Genomic DNA, 21690 nt, shown 5'->3' with positions numbered 1-21690 from the left:
GGATGGGACTGCGGCATGCAGGAGCAAAGAATTTTCGGTAACCACCAGGGGCTTACTCCGATGACAGTGACGGGCACCCCAACTTTGTCTGGCGCCCCTGCTCACCTGCTCAACCATCCTGCTGTGGCCAACGCCCGCCATGTTCCGCGCACACCCCCTGTTGGTCAGTGCACATCATAGCGACCAGTTGTTCAGCTGTTCTGCCGTCTGGTCTATTTGCATGTTAGCCTTTCATTGTATAGAATTTTCATCAGGAAAAAGTCTATACATATCCTAGATAACAGAGTGTGTCTGATGAGCAGAAGCAAAGGATTACTTTCACTTTTTGGTATAGTTTCTTGAATGCTTATTCCAATTTTGTTTTATATTCTTATATTTCTAATACTTTTCAACAGTTACTTAAATGTATATATTAGTACATTCTAGATTTGGAAGTATTAAAATGAGGTACAGTTTCAACCATTTAGTTCTAAGAAAGAAATGAGTGGTTTAATATCTTTGTTGCAGTTATGGGAGAGAGATATAGGTAATAAATGCCTCTTATTGTTTCCACCTATACACTGGGTTCTCAATATAAAATGCTGGAGGAGAGGCCATACCAGGTCTCTACTTGAGTAGCAATTACCTTGAGAAAGGGTGCCAGGTAGACATTCACTGGTGGCTGGCCCTTAAAGTAAGAATTTCATCTGCAACAGGTTAAGCTTTTTTGTTTTGTTTTTAATCCTCACTTGAGGACATGCCTAGAGAAAGGAAGCATGGGGGTGGGAGGGGAGAGAGAGAGAGAGAGAGAGAGAGAGAGAGAGAGAGAGAGAGAAACATTGACCTGTTGTCTTTCTATGCTCCAACCGGGAATCAAACCCAACCCAGGTACATGCCCTTGACCAGGAATCAAACCAGCAACTCTCTGGTCCCCAGGCAGACGCTCTAACCACTATCAACACGGCCAGGGCCAGCGAGGCTAAACTTTTAAGCGGCCTCCCAAACCAGAGATTTCTAGGACCTCATTTAGGCCTGGGGAACACAAGCTACCCCCTCCCCCACAACTTCGCTCCAGCCCCGGTGCAGCCCCAAATATGGGGGAGCACGTCCGCCAGAATCTGGGCCTCAATGTCAGGTACAAAGGGAACGGGGAAGAGCAGCCCTCCAGCTCCCGAGCGCCCCGAGAACAGGCGCGCAGTCAGCTTGGGTCGGTGACCTTTCTGGCAACTTCTGTGGCTCGGGAACCGAGGAGTAATGTATCCAACGGGGCCCCCTTTCAATTAGCCTCACTTCCTCAGCGAAGCATTGCCTGCCGTTTCCAGGCAGAATTAGTTGCTTCCTCTTTTGGGTTTTCACTTATTATGTTGAACTGCAATTATCTGAGAGCTCTCGGAGGCAGGGTCTCCAAAGAAGCCCTATCAATACACGTGTAGAAGGATAATATTTGAAGTATTAATCAATGTGCTTAATGGACTTCCTCCCTTGGTGTTTCTTGCTTTGCAAATCCACTCCTCCCCCCGCATTGGGGGCAAGGATAGTCTGTACTCTCTTGCCCTGAAGGTAAGGTTATTAAACAGAAATGCAAAAAGGCGAACAAATAGTTAATTGTTGATTTTACAATACAATTCCAACATGAGGTCTCCACAGCAGTTTTGGAGAATAATCCTAAATTGGTTTTTTGCAATACCCTCTCTACCCATCACCTCCCTTCTCCCCCATCCTCCTGCCAAAAAAAAATCTGTGCACCGAGGAAGGCAAGTGGGAGAGACTAGAGATCCTCATACGAGGATGACCAAGGCTGACCACTGGGAGAATCGGGCAGGAGAGGGCCCGTGAGATGGGAGAATGACCCAGCTCTTTGGCTTTTCTCCCAGAACCCAGGGCGGCAGAGCACTGCGGGGCTCCTGTGGGCAGCAGGGGCCCAGGGGTCAGGGAGGGCTGAAAGCAAGTTTGCTGCGTTTGCTGAGATTCCGAACAGCATGGAAAGTGAGCCAACTTTCAAAGGCCCCGAGTGAGAGGAGGCGACCTGACAGCCAGCATGCGGTGGCACCCCATGATGCGGAGGGCCCTGCACTGACCTGAACACAGCAGTATCAACAGACGGCAAAACTGAGCACCATGCCACAGCTCTGTGAGGTGATCTCCAAGAGCCAGACAGGACGATACTCTTTTCAGAGGATGCCAACGTGGCCATGTGCCAACTGAGACCAAGCCGTCTCCCCTGATGCTCCATTGCACCCTCCGAACTGAAATGCTACTCAGCGGATAAACAGGGAGAACTTAAAATCTCCTGAATGATCGTGAACTCCCTGAAGGAATTCCGGGGTAGATGAGGTGAGTTATGGAGAAACAAAGATTAATAATAATGTCAAAAACTTACCCAGTGCTTACATGGACCAGGGACTGTCCTAAGATCACGGGGGATGGATTAAGTCACTTCGTTCCCACAACTCGGTGAGGTGCGTACCTAGCACTCTCCCACTTAATTTACAGACGAGGGAACTGAAACTTAGCAACGTTAAGTAACTTGCCCACCTTGCCGACTGGCCCAGCGGGAAGGGCCAGACGCGGTGTTCCGTCCAGGCAGGCTGGCCGCAGTCTGTGCTCAGACATGACATGCAACCTGGCGTTCGGGGGCCCTGGGGCGCCCACTGCTTGCCCCAGTAAATAAACATGTGGTCACTGCGGGAATAAGTGAACGAGTAAATGGCTATATCTGGGATTCCCTGTGCCTGGTTCTATAGTTCATGTTCATTGAACATGGCTCCTATGCCAAACTACAACTAAAAATGGGGCGGAATTATTCTAATACATTTCAAAATAAGTATCTTGCACATAAACATTTTAGGTTAGAAAAGAACATGGCTTGTTCTCACTGTTATTATACTTCAGACATTCCTATTGAGTCATCTCTCCCCAGCCCAAGTCTGTTTAGGAGGTAGGCAGTTCTAGTCTTCCATTCCTTGTACTCCCTTCATCTACTACAGTTACCTCTTATTTGGCCTTAGTGTGACGTAATCTTCACCCATCTAAACAATGCACACGTTAAGACTCACTAGTTTCTAATATGTATCTACTCTATTACATAAATAATTGTTAATAGTCTATGATTCCTTAATGTAATAAATATCCACTTGTAGAACTGCCTATTTGATGGTAACTATAAAGTTTAAAAAAAAAAGTTTAACCATGTAACACTCCATTTCATTTAAATTCCAAAGGAGTACATGCAAAATAGACAGGAGAGAGGTTTACCCAAGACGGACAGACATGTGACAGGTAAGTGCCCCTCTCCAAACCCCCGCCTCCTCGAATGCCCAGTCCCCACTGCCCCGTCAGAGGAAGCAGGCGCTGCCCTGGAGCAGGTGAGGAGTCAGGCAGACACGGAGGGGAGAGAGCGGCACTGAGGGCAGGAACCCGAGCAAAAGCACGGAGTTGGGGGGAAAGTAAGGTAAACACTCTCCAGTTGCCGGACGCACACATTAAACACACAGATAGGTGTGTGTGTTTATTTTCAAGTGCTGGAAAGTGAGGAGAGAAGACTTTACGAAGCGATGGCCTGTTCTGTAGTCAGTAAAGGCTGCGCAGGCTGCCTGCCCTGTGCGGTGGGGTGCTCCGCAGTTTCCCACAGCTCCCAGGTGGCCCTTTCACTCATGCGAGCTGCTGGCTGGTCCCAGCGAGCCTCTGACATTATGATCCCGGAGCGGTGGTTCTGTCCTGCAGGCTGTAAAGCTCAGGGAGTGATGGAAAACACCCCCGCTGGGCTCCATCGCTCACCAACTGCACCAGAACCCCTCAGGTGGAGCTTGCACGTAGGCATTTTGTACTGTGCAGCCAGGGGTGAGTACCACCATCTTAATCTGTCTTAAAAAATGGACAGATTAAGGCGATTCTGTTTTAATTTTTTTTTCTTGCAGGTTGGTGGTTATGAATCCTGGCTGCACATTAGATTTAACTGGGATGCTTTAAAAAAATGGACTCAAGGGCCCTAACTTTCAGAAATCCTGGCTTAATCGGCATCAAGGCAATAGGCATTCTTAATTTTAAAAAAACTCCTTATTTCACCAGACAGCCAGATTGAGATCGCTGATAGCGGAGAGTGAAAGCCACAGAGGGGCTCTGAGCAAAATGACATGAAGAAGGCACTGTGTTGGGAGGCTTACCCTCCATATGAACTGCAGGGCGCCGAGGTCAGAGAAGGGAGAATGAGAAGGCTGTCACAGTTGCCTAGTTTTACATTAGTAAGGACTGGGGCCAGAAGTATGGCACAGCAGTAACATGGAAAGAATGGAATCCATGGAACAGATATTGTGGAGATCTAGGTCACTGTTGCACATTAGTAACATTCCCTTTCAGTTTCCTAATTTCACATTGGCCTTCAAACAAGTCTGAAACCGGACATCAAGCTCCTGAGTGGTCTAACAAACAAACAACCCTAATTGAGAATTAGGTTAAAGTAGTGCTGGGCTGGCATTCGACAGAGGCAAACGCACATCTGTCTGGGGGAATCCAGATACAGCGCAGGCAATTCTCAAAGAATTCCCTTGGATAAAGTTCCAAACAGTATGGGCTCATGGTCAAAATAAAAGACACGCAGGCAACAAGGCACCATGCGCAAAGAAAAAAAAAGACAGCAGACCCCAAAAGGTGTCATATACTAGAATGATCAAGCATGGAATATGTAAGTAGTATGTTTGAAGTATTTGCAGAAATAAGAGACTAAATATATGAAGAGAAAAGGACTATTAAGAATGACCAAACAGTTTTGAGAAAGTGACAAAAAGATGTTTGAGTGATGAGAAATATAATGACTGGAATAAAGGAAGAATTAGTAAACTCAAAGACAAACCTAAAGAAATTATCTAGGATCCAGTGTATAGAGTAAAAAGATGTGGAAAATATGAAAGGTCAAGAAATATGAGATGGTGAGAAAGATCAAGATACAGGAGCCTAAAAGGAAGGATGAGAAAGAATGAGACAGAGGCAATGTTTGTAGATAGAATAGTGAATATTTTCCAGAAGTGATGAAAAGCATCAATTCAAAGATTTTTAAAAGTCTAACAAATCCCAAGTTTCTTAAAAAAATCCATTCTTATGTACATCATAGTGAAAATAAAGCACACCAAAGACAAAAATAAGATCTTTAAAGTAACTAGAGAGAGAAACCTGATTATGTCACTTCTCAATAGCAAAATAAAGCTGAAAGAATGATCTCAAGTTAGAATTCTATATGCAGAAAAAGTCCTCAAAAAACAATAGACCAACAAAAGATATTTTCAGGTGAGTTTGTCACCAACAGTTTCTGACTAAAAGCAATCCTTAAGGATGTTCTTTGGGCAGAAGGAAGGCTCTACTGTGCAAGAGGGAATAATCAGAAAGAAAGAGGTACATATCTGGGTAAGTTTGTAGATTAAAATCACTAGAATAATTACTTAAAATTATCAAAATAGTTTGTAAGATCCAAACGAGTAGACTGAAATATGAAATGAAAGAAATATAAAAAATGGCAATTATGTATCGTAGATTTCTGCAGTGATTTTTTTGAAACTTTCTCATTTGCACTTTTCTATATTGCGTAAAGCATTTATAATGAACGTGTGATATTTGCAAAAAGTTACATAACATTTTGTTTTTCCATTTTTCTCCTTTGTAACACTTATCTCAGGTAAATTTTGTTTGATTACTATCTGGTGTAAGCTCCAAGCAGGCAAGGACTGTGTGTGTGAATTTTTCCTTACCATTATATATATCTTCAATAATTCATTAATTGACATGTAGTATATGCTCAAGAAGTATAAAATGAATGAATGGCTTCATACTGATTGCATACGCAGCTCGTGTTGGTTGAATAATGCCCCCACCCACCCCCCAAAGATCTCCACATCCTAAGCCTTGGAACCTTGGAACCTGTAAATGTTACCTTAATGGCAACAAAGGAGTTTGCAGATGCGATAAAGGATATTACTGGGACATCTGGGTGAGCCCTCAATGCAGTCACATATATCCTCATAAGAGGGAGGCAAAGAGAGGTTTGATAAAGACAGAAGAGAAAAAGGCAGTGTGACCCCAGAGGCAGAAAACAGAGTGATACAACCAGAAACCATCAGACGCTGGGAGAGGCAGGAATGGTTCCTTCCCCAGACCCTCTGGAGGGAAATCTTGACTTTAGCCCACTGATACCAATTTCAGACTTCTGGCCTCCGGGACTGTGAGAATAAATTTCTGTCATTTTAGGCTGTCAAGTGTGTAGTCATTTGTTAGAGTAGCCACAGGAAGCCAATAGAGAGTGCAAGTGAAGAGGAACCAAGCGCCATAAGCATTTGGAGCTGAGTGTGAGGGACATAAATGTACCACCCACAAACAGGAGTATAAAGGAGTGGAGGGGGGAGAGCAGCAGTCTGAATTTAGATGTGTTAGCTTTTAGAAAATGGCAAGGACCCTGGGAACAGATGCAGGGGTAGGTACCAGTTACCTGCCTCCCTTCTCGGCCGTGGCTCCCAGAGAGCAGAGGATTACGCCTTTCTTCTTTGGCTTCCTGGAAGCCACCTACCACATGGCCACTCGGCACCTGTTTGGGGTAATGGGCCCATGAAGATCATAGATTGTTTTTGCTGAAGACAATTAAAAGAATGCCAGGCCTTAGGCTTATGGGTAATGAGGAGATTAGAAACATCCAGACTACATTTCATGCCCAATACAGTGGACAATCAAGATTTGCCTATTTCTAGTAAAGTGGCTGGCTTTAGAAGAAGCTCAATAACATTTTTTTAAAAAATCCTTCAAGAGAATGCGCTTTTATTGATTTTTAGAGAGAGAGAGAGAGAGAGAGAGAGAGAGAGAGAGAGAGAGAGAGAGAAACACTGATCATTGATTGTTTCCTTCCTGTATGTGTCCCTACTGGGGATTGAATCCATAACCCAGGCATGTGCCCTGACTGGGAATGGAGCCCAAAACCTTTTGGTGTATGAGACAATGCCCCAACCAACTGAGTCACCTGACCAGGGCTTCAATAACATTTTAAAATGAATGAATAAGAAGGAAGAGTTACGAGGTGCTGTCCTTAAAAGTGATCTTCTTATTTCTTAAAAGGTTAAACATAAATTTATCAGACAACCTAATAATTCATGTCTAGGTATCTACCCAAGGTAAATGAAAACAGAGACTTCTATGCAAATGTTCAGAGGAGTATTATTCACAATCAGGAAGTTGAAACAATCCAAATGATAAATGAATAAACAATGTGTTATATTATTCAGCATTAGAGAGGAACAGACTGCTGGTACATGCTAGAGTATGAACACACCTCTAGCACACTGTTCTGAATGAAAGAAACTGGACACAAAAGACTACCTACGTATGACTCCACTGATATGAAGTATCTGGACAAGGCAAATTCATAGAGAAGCAATCACGTTAGCATTTTCCAGGGGTCAGGGTGGAAGCAGGCATTGGCTGCCAGGGGCATGAGGATTCTTTCTAGGGAGATGGAAATGCTCTAACACTGGATTTTGGTAATGGTTGTGAAACTCTGTAAATTTACTAAAAACACTGAGTTGTGTAGTTAAAATGGGTACATTTTTTAATATATAAATTACATGCCATTAAAACTATTATTAAAAAAGTAATGTGATTGAAAATATGACAATTATAAAGGTAAAAACTGTTTTTTACAAAACCATATCTTTGGTTAAAAAAACACAAATTTTATATATATATATATGTATATATATATATGCACACATATAGTTATATATATATATATATATATATATATATATATATATATATATATGACTACGTAACTTTGTGTGTGTGTGCATACACCCACACAACCACTATATAACTCCTGCTAAAACTGCGTTGCCATTCCTAAATGAAGGCTTATGGCAGCCATCTTGTTAAAAAAACACACACACACACACACACAAAACGGAAACAATTTGTGATATTGACAGCATGGGTTCTGGATGTAAGAGCCTCAAAACACATTTTGCACCGGGTTTAGCAATGCCCTGACCACCACAGAAATGCGAGGGACAGTTGGTAGCCTTTTTTAGACTCATTTACAAGGCAGATGCTGCTCCTCAGGAGTGTGTGCTCTGCGGCCGAACTCCATCTTTTCTGCCCAGTATGTACTTGTTTCGGGTAGGCTGAAAAGGACGACGAAAAAAGACCACTTTATTTAGCTATTTCTCTTCTTTCCTTTTTCTAGGAGCGTTAAGAAAAAAAATTAATTTTAACCAATAAGAGATAGTGGGCAAAAGTACCGGGCCCATGTGAGGTAGTGAAGTGCTCTGTATTATTTACTAATGATAACAGCTAATGTTTATTAAGTGCTTACTTTCTGCCAGGAACCGTGCTAACTGATTTGCATACATCACCTTCTCTAATCCTCAGAACAATCCTATCAGGTCCTTAACATTAGTCCCATCATATAAGGAAGAAGACTGAAGTTGGAGAGTAGGCAACTTGTCTGAGGCACGGGTTGGTGACAGACACCAGACTCCACAATCCTGTAACCATCACTGGTTAGTATGAATTTAATGTTGAAAATCAGGAAACTTAAAAATGTAATTTATAAGATTGAATATCCATATTTTAAAAAATGTTTCATTGGAATTGAACATATCCGTGCTGATAACTCCTAAATTTCAGTCTTCAGTTCTGCCTGCTCATCTGAATAAAAGACTCGTATATCTAACTCCAATTCAACTCTTCACTTGCAGGTCTAAAAGTTATTTCTAACTTAATATGTTTAATTGTCCACTTTCTTATGCCCCACCCCCACCAGGTGCTTTCCATCTCAGTAAATGGCACCTATACTTATCCACTGAGACCAAAGTCTTTAGGGTATGTCCTGATCACTTCCTACACCCTCCAATGCTACTGCCCCAGTCAAACTACCACCATATTTGTCTGGATTACTGCAGTAGCTGTCTGCATTCAATGAGGCTGGGTGCATTAAAATAATGGGTTAACAATTGTATGTCGGAATACAGGGCAGGTGAACAGATCAAAAGGGCAGCACTCTTCCATGCATTCAAGGTCATGAGCCAAAGGAGTCTGCCATTTTCATCAAGTGCCTTCTGTTTGCCCTGCCCCAAGAGAAAGATGACATGGAGCGCAGGTGGGAAGTGGCCCGCATCAGCCCTGCTTACATTTATTGGGTGAGACCCAGTCACACAGCCACACCAAACTGCAATGGAGCCAGGAAAATGTGGTCCAATGGTGTTCTCCACCCCCCCAAAAAAAGAGAAAAACGGGGGGGATTAGCTAACAGTCTCTTCCATGCCTTTTCATTCTAAAACTCTGGATCTGGGGCAGTAATTCTGAAATTGGGGAAACAATTTATCCTTTAAAAGAGCTCTTATGAAAAGCAGCACAGGTGAAAAGAGGCACTTCTATAAAGGCTCATATCTAATTTCATTGTAAACATACCTTTCTAAAGGAAGCAGCTGTGAGAGGCGCCACCTAAACCAGCAATTTCATGCTAACTCAGATGATAAGTGGCAATATACGGATACTAACAGAGGTTTACTAGAATGGCATTTTCTAAAGAAGTATTGGAGGGCCTGGTTTCATTTATATAACAGGAAACAATTTGGGGAGGGGGAAATGTACATCAAGTCACAGAGAGCTCATCAATTAATGGAGAGCTGTACTTTATTTTGGATGGGAGGCAAATGAAAACAAGACTGCTAAGCCTCTAGAAGCCAATCAATTATCCTCACATTAAGGGTATGTGTAGAGGGAGAAGAATTATAGTGGTTTTGATTCTTATATCGAAGGGACAAGTATTTTAGGGGATAATGATGGAAGGGGCACCTTTTTGCTTTAGCCTGTGTCCGATACAGAAAGTAGTCACCGCAGTGAAGGAACTGGTAAGAAGCGGCCTCAATGGAGGCAGTACAGCAAAGATGACAAACAAGGATCCTGGGCAATACATTTCTTTTGAGTCTGTAAACACCCCTCTTTTCACATAAAGGCTCTTTAAAGAAACAAGAAAACAAAGCATTCAGAAGGGGCTTGATCCATTAGTTATGAATTTATCAAGTGGAAAAAGCACACCCACTCAGACATTTTCATAAAAAGGTCCAACTAATGTATCTAATTTTATTGGTATTTAGAAAAGCCCATTGCGAGCTGGAAAGTTACTGTTTGTTAAACTGCTATACAGTTTTCTGCAAACAGAATGTTCACCAGCCACGTGGAATCACTTTTGCGAGGTTTCCGTTTGTGAAGGTCAAATAACTATGTAACTGCTTAACAGAGGAGCACAGGAGCACCTCTGAATGCCTCCCGGCGCCGACGGGCTTATATGCTGCTCCTTAGGTGAGGTATTAGCAAAGCTTATTTATTTTCATTTCCAAGGCTTTTATTTGCTCATTCCCTTGTGGTAAAGCTGATTTCCATGATGATTCCCTTCTTAATTTAATACCCTTTTTACTCATCATATAGACATAAGAATTTTCCATAAAATAATGAAATCCTTGCAAAGGAAATGAAGACAACTCAGAGAGTAAAGTAAACTAGCTCTTTTCTCAATTAATTGATCCACTGTCATGTGCATATAAGGTTTTTTTTTTTTTAAAAAAAAAAAACAACCTAGGAAAATAAGGTTAATTAACATAAAAAAGCCTCACTCCTCTAGATGCTGAATTTTGTATTTTACCCATGCTGCCTTAAGTGCCTTGATTTCCCAGTAATGACCTAGTTCTCCTAATGAGGAACATTAACCCCTGGCTGTAGCTGTCCAGGACTTAATTGTCAACTGCAGCTGAAATAGGGGAGTTTGCCGATCAGCAGGTATGCGGTATATTAACTCATGTCATTTCAACCCCTAATAAATAAATCTGTTGCTAAGGCAACAGAAAGATCAGCTCTATCAGTATCCTCCAACCCCCCCCCCCCCCCACCAACCCCCGCCTCTCTTTTGGTGGAAACTGCCTTTCACACCAAGCTTAGGAAAAAAGAAGGAAATTAACTACATGTAACCATAATTAGAAGTAACATCATTTCTCATCTTAGAAACATATCTAAATTAATAAAAAAGGATAGCAAAGAGAGAAATGCTTTGGCTAAGATCACGATAAATTATCTCCTTCAACAGGAGATAGGCATTATGAGGTACACATTTGAATAAGAACAAATCTCAAACATTTCAGCTCTTTGTGTTTCTGAAATTTCCCCTTCTTTTGTTTAACCAACAAATGATGCTGGCCTGAATAGAGCTGAAATAGCTATTGAGTTGCATAGCCAATAAAGATGATACAAGGTGGCAAAAACACTTTACATAATTTATAACAGTTATTGCTATTTTACCTTGGAATTCTTTGGTGTGATTGAGTAAACAAAATAAATAAATAAATAAATAAATAAATAAATAAATAAATAAATAAATAAATAAAAATCTGGACACTGGGTAACCTAGAAAAGCCATAGAATCTCATTCATTTAGGATTAGAAACAGGACTTTAGAAAGTAATTTTGATGGATTGTTTAGAAATGGTTTACACATCTTGATGATGACAGAGGGGTAGGTCAAAAAATAACTTAGAAGAACATCCCATTCTTGGTTTATTTTTCAATGATAACTAAGAAATTACTTTGGTTTTAACCAGTTTGAACCTTTCTTCCCAAATACCATAATTTTACTTTTTAAAAATCACCCCTTCTGTTAAAATAAATTACTCAATTTTAACAAAGTTCTGAGGGATTTGTATTTACAATTTGTATTTACAAATCCTATAAAGATCCTATGTAATAAAAAACTCCTATGCAAATCGACCGAATGGTGGAACAACCGGTCACTATGACGTACCCTGACCACCAGGGGGCAGACACTCAATGCAGGAGCTGCCCCCTGGTGGTCAGTGCGCTCCCACAGGGGGAACGTCGCTCAGTCAGAAGCCAGGCTCACAGCTGGTGAGTGCAGCAGTAGTGGCGGGAGCCTCTCCTGCCTCTGTGGCAGCACTGAGGATGTCCAACTGAAGGCTTAGGCCCATTCCCCGGGGGGAGTGGGCCTAAGCCGTCAGTTGGACATGCCCTAAGGGTTCCCGGACTGTGAGAGGGTGAAGGCCAGGCTGAGGGGACTCCCTCCCCGTCCCGCAGTGCAAGAATTTCGTGCACGGGCCTACAGGCCTCTAGTATTTCAGTAAAACCACCCAAACAAACAAAACATGTTTTGTGAAAGCAATGCTCATCTCATGACCATCTCTACCTGTCATTTGGTTAATTTAATTCCTCTGTATTTTCACTGTCTTTCTTCCCAGGATGAGACACTGGTACTGGACTGGACTTATTGAGCAAGTAAGAGTCAATCACCAGAGTCACCTCATCAATACTAAGCAACATCAACTGAGCAACCCAATGCCAGGTACTCTGACTAGAAAAATCTCCCCTCAAAAAAAAAAAATTCTGTCTCTATCCTAGAGGACCTTAGGGTACAAACCAAATGACACCATTTAAAACATGGAATAGGTAGGGCTAGAAGGCCAACCTTGGTTACACATAGAGGAGGTGCTAGATTGCACAGGTGTCCTTGGTGCATGCAAATTCACATCCAGGTAAATTCACACATCACTACAATTTAAATCAGGGCAGATGTCTGTGGAAGGCACAGGGCATTTTCTAGAGAAACATACTTGTAACTACCATCACTGAAAGATAGGCAATGCTATTAAGAGCAAAAGGAGGGATATTAGTCCTGAAAAATAGAAGAAACACTGGGCTAAACAAAGAGAGCTCAAGTCAACAGGGATGGTGTGGAGAAAGGTTTAGTGACTAGGAAGGAGAAATAGATGTAAACACACAATTATATACATGACATAAATATCTGTAACCAAGAAGTAAATAATATATCCATCCCATCCATCCATCCCATCCATCCATCCATCCATCCATCCATCCATCCATCCATCCTATCACCTAGCTAATTACTTCCCAAATCACTTACCATTATCTATGTTAAGTGAATGTCTGGTATAAAGATTTGATCAAAAGAAGCAAAGGCAGACATGAGTCTTGAGCAGGTAAAGATGAATGTCATAAGCATACCATAATCAAATACCATCTTTTGCAGAAATTAACATATTTTAAAAATGAGTCAAGTTTGCGTGGCCAGCATAGCTCAGTGGTTGAGCATTGACCTGTGAACCAGGAAGTCATGGTTCAATTCCCGACCTGGGCACAGGCCTGGGTTTCAGGCTCCATCCACTGTGGGGGGCATGCAGGAGGCAGCCAATCAATAATTCTCTCATCACTGATGTTTCTATCTCTCTCCCCCTCTCCCTTCCTCTATGAAATCAATTTTTAAAAAAACGAATCAAGTTTTGGAAAACTTTTTAACCCTATTAGGCAGGATAGGGTAATAGGAATTTCAGTTTATGATATTCTAGCGATAACAACACCAAGATAGTAATGACTATGGGTGCAAGTTCTTTATTTTGACATGGTATGTTAGGAAGTTAAAAATAGCCCAAGAAGCATTGAGAAACTAAATGTTGAATCTCTTATCTTTTTTTTGTATATTTAACGGTTTGTAAAATAGTCAGCAAGACATCTATGGGTAGAATTTTGGAAATTATAAATGGTATTTTGGTAAGCCTACTTTTTTGGCTATGAATTTCCCAGAGTTTATTTTCTTAAAAATTAAGAATCCTGAAATAGATTTCCAGAGTTACATGTGATGGTATGATGTTAGAAGACAAAATTAAACTATTTCGTGATATAACACATAGTAATATAAGCCAGGTATTTGATCAAAGCTTTTCAAAATTCTAGTAAAATCCTCTGGATTTTTTTGCTCTTTAAATGACAGAGCCATTTGCAACAACATAGATGGACCTTGAGAACATAATGCTAAATGAAATAAGTCAGTCAGAAAAAGCTAAGAACTACATGATTTCACTCATACATGGGATATAAAACTGAAACCCGTGAACACAAACAGCAGTTTGGTGGTTGCCAGCAGGAAGCGGGTAGGGGAGAAGGGGGTACTAATATAAGGTGACAGGAGAAGATTTGATTTTGGGTGGTGGACACAAGGTGCAATATGCAGATCTTGTAACATAGAAACTCACACCTGAAACCTAAATGTTCACGTTGACCAATGTCACCCTGAAAAACTGAATAAATAAATACATAAAATTTATCTTAAAAAAGAAGAAAAAAATAAATAAATAAATGAGAGAGTTCACTTAAAATTCTTTAAGGACTCCTCCCCCCCCCCCAAGCAAACAAACACATACCAAAAACAAACAAACAAAGCAAAGAAATATGGCTGAGTAAAACTGATCACTGAATTGGGGATGACTGCAATTAATTAGAACCTTATTATTCTTGTGAGCTTTGACTATCCAATCCATAGACAAATATAGAGTTGGTTAAGACCAGAGATTTGCAACCTTTTTCATCTCATAGCACACATAAACTAATTACTAAAATTCTGGGGCACACCCAAAAATACATTTTGTTTTTTGGCTGATCTGACACACAAAAAAATAAGTATAATTTTGATTCACAGTGGACAGCTACTGTTGTGTTGGCTGTTGCCATTTTTTTCAATTTGACAATCTAAGGGAAAAGAGGTCGGTTGCCCTGACTATGTAGGCATTGCATGTTTTAAAAATTCTTGTGGCACTCCAATTGAAAATTGCTGGGTTAGATGATCTCTTTCAAAGAGCAGTTACTCATTATTCCCAGTCAATCTTAAATGAGCTTACTTACAATGATTACAGGGCAGACAGTCCTTACAATAAAGATTTTCAACTGTGGAAATGGACAGTGCTACTAGAATCATCTGTATAGATCAGGGCAAGTAAGATGGATCCTCACAGGTCTGAGGAGCTTTGGTGGAGTGTGTTGAAAGGCAGATGGCCAGACTTCATGACCATCTTTTCCAGAACTGTAATTCTACGATAATCATTTCTCCCTTAGAAGACAGATTTGTAGATAACACTGAAATAGAACAAAGAACATTGGTGTCCAAAGCTAGCCCTTTTCCTATCTGTTCATATCCTACTGTAGCACCTGAACGCTGACTGCCCTCTGAAAGTATTCTGTTCTCAGGTAATGACCAGTAAAACCTAAAAGAAATTAAGACAGTCTACTCACCAAATTTTTTCCAAGTGATGTAGGCAACAAGAAAACCAAGATCAGTTATTCTGGCCTGAAAAGTATACTATCCAATCATCTAACACACAACCTTTCAGAAGGCATTATCAATTTTGTTTTTAAAGCTGTATTTTTAAACCTCAGAGAATCAAAGAATGAAAAAAAATAATTTATTTCACTCTCAAGTAAAACAGCATAATTTTCCATTTTATATCGATCATTTGTTTTCAATTAGAAATCTCCGAACTTCCTAAAAATCGAGTCTGTCAGATTCTTTCTTTATTATAGTATATGATTTATCTAAGTACGTGTCAAATCTGACTGTTTCTTGATGACTGGGCCTTTCCCTTTCCATATTTACACTGTTAACCATGATCAACACTGCATACATCATTTTATTGTTATTTTATGGAAAACACAGCAAATATCATATAGTTCATAGTCATCCCCTTTAAGTGAAAACCTCTGATAACTTCCCCGCATCCCAAGTGCTGAGGTAATGGTGGAGCCTGTAACTATAGCTACTCTCACAATTCCAAGCTCCTGAGGATGCCTCACTGCCTCTCACATCATCTGCCTTAACCAGAATACACCCAGCTACGGGCTACTCTGTAAGATCAGAACAGAATTTTTTATAGCATAGGATCTCTCTTCATGGGCCTCCTAACTACTGAGCCCATGTTGAGACAAATCCTGTTTGTTCTCAGATAATTTTCTTATACATGATGAACACTTGTTTGTTATCAATTGCTAAATCTAAATGTTAATAAAAATAACATTCTGGGCAAGAAAAAGTAGTTGATGAGAACTAAAAATTAGGCAATTTCAATGACTGATGGCAGACATTCTTACATATGCCATTATCAGTTCTACTTGACGGTCATTCTCAAAGGGTAGCCTGTGAATTCCAGGGGGTATTCCAGACTCTTTCAAACTATTTCCATAACAACCCTCAGATGTAATCTGCCCTTTCCACTGGGTTGACATACGCCGTGTTCGGGAAAAGACACTGACGGGTAAAACTGCTGTTGCCTTAGCATGACTCAGGCCATGGCTCCAAACCAAACTAGCAGTCATTGTATTCTTAACCACCTGCACTAACTGTAAAAGAAAAAAAAAAGTGAGTTTCACTTAAGAATGTCCTTGAAGAAGCATTAAAGGTGCTAATTTTATTAAATTCCATCCCTTCAAGAGACTTAATATTCTGTGTAATAAAATTGGAAATGCACATAAATCACCTCTGTGAACCAAGGCACAAGGACTGTCTTGAGGAAAGTATTCATATGATTGTTTGAGCAATGAGCTAAACGAGCTGCCTTTTTCATGAAACACCAACTTTACTTGCAAGAACAGCAGACAGACAAACCATGGTTACTCAGACTTGGACATCTGGCAGACTTTTTCTCAGATATGAATTATGTGAACCTGTCACTCCAAGGAAAACAATGGATAATATTTGTTGCAATGAGCATCAAGAGTCATTGAGTGGTTTCGACTAACCTTTAAGAAACTTGTACTTGTCAAATTCCAGTGTAGTATCAAAGAAGAGTATCTACAATAATCTGAAAGGGTCATAAAACAGTCCTTCCTTTTCCAACTCCATCTCTTTGTGAGTCAGAATTTTGTTCATAAGCCTCCCCCAAAACAACACATTGCAACAGATTGAATACTTCAGCAAATATAAAAATTCAACTCTCCTCTACTTAGACATCATAGATTTATAAAAATGGAAAAAATGTCACCTTTATCACTAATTTTTGTTTTGTAAAATATAGTTATTTTCATTAAAATACATTAAGTTGACATGTACTTAGTTCTTCATTGTTACTTTTAAATGATTTAACATAGATTTAAAAACTTTTTCCTGAGTAAATACTGATAGGTATAACCCCAATAAGCAAAAGTTCTTTGGTATCCCAATAATATTTTATTTAAAAAATATGTTTTTATTGATTTCAGAGGGAGGAAGGGAGAGGATAGAGAGATAGAAACATCAATGAGAAAGAATCATTGATCGGCTGCCTCCTGCATGCCCCATACTGGGGATCAAGCCCGCCACCTGGGCATGTGCCCTGACCAGGAATTGAACCATGACCTCCTGGTTCATAAGCTGATGCTCAACTACTGAGCAACACTGGCCGGGCTGCTGCCCCAATAATTTTTAAGAGTGTGAAGGAGTCTTGAGATCAGAAGTTTGAGAACCATAGCATTGAGAGTGCTGTCTTTCAATGTCTTATAAACTTGTTTTTCCCTGTCCCTCCAGCAGTGTGTCTCTTGTGCCCATTATAATAAAGAGAACATTTACATAAACTTTGGCACTGGTACATGTTGTAATATTTGCATAATGTTTGGAAAGAAAATAGCTCAAAAAAAGGCATTGCCAATTGGATCTATTTTTTTTTTTTTTACAGGTCTTTCTTTATAAGTCATTTCTATTAGCCGTGCCTTGCTATGGATGTTTATAACAAAACATTAAAGACTGGGTAGAACGGGGAAAACAAATTACTCTGCAGAGAACCCAGCCACTCTGCTAAAATACTGTCAGTTATTTATCTACTGTCAGCAGAGGTTGCACACTATAATCCTTGACAAGCTCAGATTCAGAAAGAATGAAGAGAGGGGCAAGCATTGCATTTAAGGGCCTGTTCTCATGCGCAGACATTTTAACACAGATTTAAAGCCAGAATGTATCTTCCAGAAAATGTCACTTTTGATTTTGATACATACTCTAGCAAGCAGGCTCTACATTTGGTTGACTTAGTACGAGATATGTTAGAGGCTAACGCTATATTTTAGACCATTCATGATCCCCATGTGGAACTAACACAATGAGGTCAGCATCGCTTCATTTTTAGAGTTGGCTACTGCAACTGCATGAGTTCATGGGCATATTTTTTATGAGAAGAAGGAGGGCTTTATTTTTGTTTTGTTAGGCAAGGTAATGAATGACAGGCTCTAAGAATCCTCTCTAATGTCCATTTCTCCTTTGTGTTTACAGGGGAAACAATCATTACTGCATCTTCTTGTTCTGAAATACTTTCTCTCTGAAAATATACATGGCCAAGGCAGAAATGCAACAGACAGAAGAACTTCCGGCTGCCAATTTTAAAGAAAACCCACCTTCAAGCAGGTAGCTTAACTAGCTCAGCATACGGACAAAAAACATGTGCAACGCAAGGTTATGGGGGAGGCTCCAACTCAGAAGGCAGGATAACGAATACACCCCGGTCGTTTCTAGTAGAAAACCACATTTTTTTGGTGTTTTTTTTTTATCATACAGTTCTTATTGACTGGTCAATTAGATGATCCCTACCCATGCGATCAGAGGTCTAAATAAATGTGTGCTTGTAACTGGGGATGTTTGACGAACGCTGAACCAGAATCTTAATTTTCTAATTCATATTCACCAATTAAAAATAAACTGTATTTTTATGAGCGAATTTACATAAATCAGATGATAAAGCATCTACCACGAAAGGGTAGGAGTTCAGCTCACAACATTTGCATGCATCCTCCTAAAGAAAACGTAGGCGCCTGAGATTTCCATGGAAGAGTCTTGCTGCGCTGGAACTCTAATGGGCTTAGAACAGTAAATTTTGAAGAAACTGATTGCTATCCCTGTCGCTAGTAAATGTCTGCCTAGACCCAGTGGCATTTGAAAAAAGTGTTTTATCATAAAATTATCCCAGCAGAGTCCATTCTGCGAGATAACATCATCATCATCATCATCAGTACTCCACGCAGGACCCAACCGCTCTGGCACAATATTGCCAGTCATTTATCTGTTGTCAGCACAGGTTACACACTGTAATCCTTGACTGCCTCGGAATTAGAATGTCTTTGATGTCCCCACAAGAGTTTTTTGCCTGAAGGCTTTACCAATGCTCGGCGGCTCAGTGTTTATTCCTCGTAATCTTCCTCTCATCTCCAGGCTAGCAGTGACAGATGGTTATGGGCACACAATAGTATTAAGAGTTTGATATTTTTTTTTTTTTATGCTGTGCTCTCTGTACAACAAATAGCTATCAGACGCGGGCCAGAGAGCTGACATGGCTCGCTTAGGTAATGGCAAACAAACAGCCGGGGCTGATGCGTTCTGTCATTTCCCCTCCTAACCCTGCTTGTTTTCATTGTAGACTCTCAAAGGTAAACTATATTAACCTTATAGACTGTTATTAAAAAGATATATCTATATGAGCGTAAAGTGCCTTTCTTTCCTCTTTTTCTTACTCTTTTGATTATGAAAGTAATACTGCTGACATATTGAACAAATATCGAATGTCAACATAAATTTTTAGTGTGTGATAATATCCCCCTTCATATAGCTGTGTGTCAGGCGGGAACCCGCGGATGATGCATAGCAGTAAATAACCCAAACAAAATTAGTTCTCTTGTCAGCTTCTACCTTGTATGTCCCCAGGCATCAGTAAAATTGACTGCACGCTAGATTTTCAAAATTAGCCCTAATGTTAGCTATGTGTCTGGCAACCTCCAAGTTTCCAATGTTCTACTATATTACCCGTAAGGATGAATGTGTTACTTTTATATTTTGGCATTTACTCTTGCTGATGCGGCTTTTTCCCCCTCTTCTCCAAATTAAAAATAATTTAGCTTTAACAATAAGAATGTGCACAAACATAATGCTGCATCTCTTTAAGCAACTAACTTTAGGCAATTAAATCAAATTAAAGCAAAAATATACAAAGGAAGAGAGGGAATTATTCAATTTAATATTGTTAATTTTATTAACATAGCTCTGTCTTATTTTGTGCAACGTATTAGATAACGTGTTTCTCACCCAGGATGCTGCCTTGCAAAAGGAGACTACAAATGATGTAATTTAGCATTTTTATGCTAACCCGGAACTAAACTTTGTAGAACTGATTTCCCTGCAATAAATATCATTTCAGAGACAAAGGTTAGCTGAATAAATGGAAAAGCTTTTCAAAAGGGAGTAAATGATGACATCTATTTTACCTCGAAATAGGTTGATCTAATCCAGACCCACTGCATTAAAAACAAACAAACAAAAAACAGAAAGGGATCCTGAACATTGCCACATTCTAAGTAAAACATGATTTAAAAATGATGCTCCCTCGGTAAGGCTACGCTGGAAATGTGAAGCTGAATAGACAAATCCAAAAACAGAGTCCACGTCGACTTTCAATCTCTAAATTTTATGTTCATACATTTAGCGTCAAAGATGACAATCCCTTTAGGTACCAGATGCTGCAGATCAACCGGAAGGCTTCTGGGGTTTAACGTGTACAAGGCGAATCCGCCGCAAAGGCGCTGTGCCCGGCCGGTGTGTGCGCTTATTCCTTCACCTGTAAGCAGCTGCTCTCGGAACATCGGACCTGATGGCCGGCCCAGCATCTCTGCAATAAAGAGCCGGTTCTCTGCGGGGGGAGTGAACCCGAATCAGGCCACATGCAGATTAAACTACGGGGAGGAATGAAAACTAGATTAACATGTTCATGCCTAAGACCAGAAGATTATCAGGACACTTTACCTCTTTAAATCCCAATTTATAGGAGCCAGGGTTAAGTTTCGGAGTTTACATGTGGTGCGATGATCTGTTCCAGTTTACTTTCCTCCTCCGTATAGAAAAGACTTTCCCAGGAAGTACTGCGCTTAGCACAGCACAGAGGTTCTTGGGGGCCGGGAAATGGTTTCAAATGTGCTGGTACACAACACAAGGGAAATAGGCACCCAGTTGAAACTGGTCAAATTAGTAAATATTGGAAATTGTTTTGTTCTCATGGTAACTCTGCTTTAGCAATGTATACAAATGAAAATTTTGTGATAAACTATATATATTACTTATAACTTATATTACATATATATAATCCTGTTGTTATACTTTGAAACTTTTTTCTTTTCTTTTTTTTTTTTTTTTTTTGGTTAATCCTCACTCGAGGATATTTTTCCATTGATTTTTAGAAAGTGGAAGGGAGGGGAAAGACAGAAAGAGAAAAATATCGATGTGAGAGAGAGACATCCCACAGGGCAGGGGATTGAGCTTGCAACTGAGGTACATGACCTTGACCAGAATCGAACCTTGACTAGAATTGAGCCTGGGACCCTTCAGTTTACAGGCCGAAGCTCTATCCAGCGATTCTCAACCTGTGGGTCGCAACCATCGGAAAACACATATAGCATATCAGATATTTACATTAAGATTCATAATACTAGCAAAATTACAGTTATGAAGTAGCAACGGAAATAATTTTATGTTTGGGGGTCACCACAACATGAGGAACTGTATTAAAGGGTGGAGGCATTAGGAAGGTTATAAGTTATCCACTGAGCCAAACTGGCTAGGGCTACTTTGAAACTTCTTGAACAAGATTTGCTTTTTTAGAAGTGCCTAGCTACCATTGTTAGTTGAGCAAATTATCTGTAATTGAGTAATTATCTGTAATTCAAAAACTGACATTTGATCGAAGCACACAACTATTTATATAGTCATTGTGTAGTGTCACCTGGGCACCCACTAGTAGTACTGGACACTAAAATGATATTTTCCTACAGCTCCAGCAACAACAACTTAGTCAATCACCAGAACATATCTTCTATGACCAGTTCTATAACTCG

The 21690-nt window shown here is 40.3% G+C and overlaps 1 protein-coding gene across 8 annotated transcripts in view; it reads right to left on the bottom strand.

Annotated features, from left to right (window-relative positions):
• GTDC1 (glycosyltransferase like domain containing 1) overlaps nt 1-21690 on the bottom strand; it is a 368745-nt gene that overhangs the window by 39533 nt on the left and 307522 nt on the right. The window lies entirely within an intron of this gene.

Source organism: Myotis daubentonii, chromosome 7 (genome assembly GCF_963259705.1).
Source record: "Myotis daubentonii chromosome 7, mMyoDau2.1, whole genome shotgun sequence".
Classification (NCBI taxonomy): domain Eukaryota; kingdom Metazoa; phylum Chordata; class Mammalia; order Chiroptera; family Vespertilionidae; genus Myotis; species Myotis daubentonii.
Note: the sequence above shows the minus strand (reverse complement) of the source record. Positions and strands in the feature narration are given on the sequence as shown.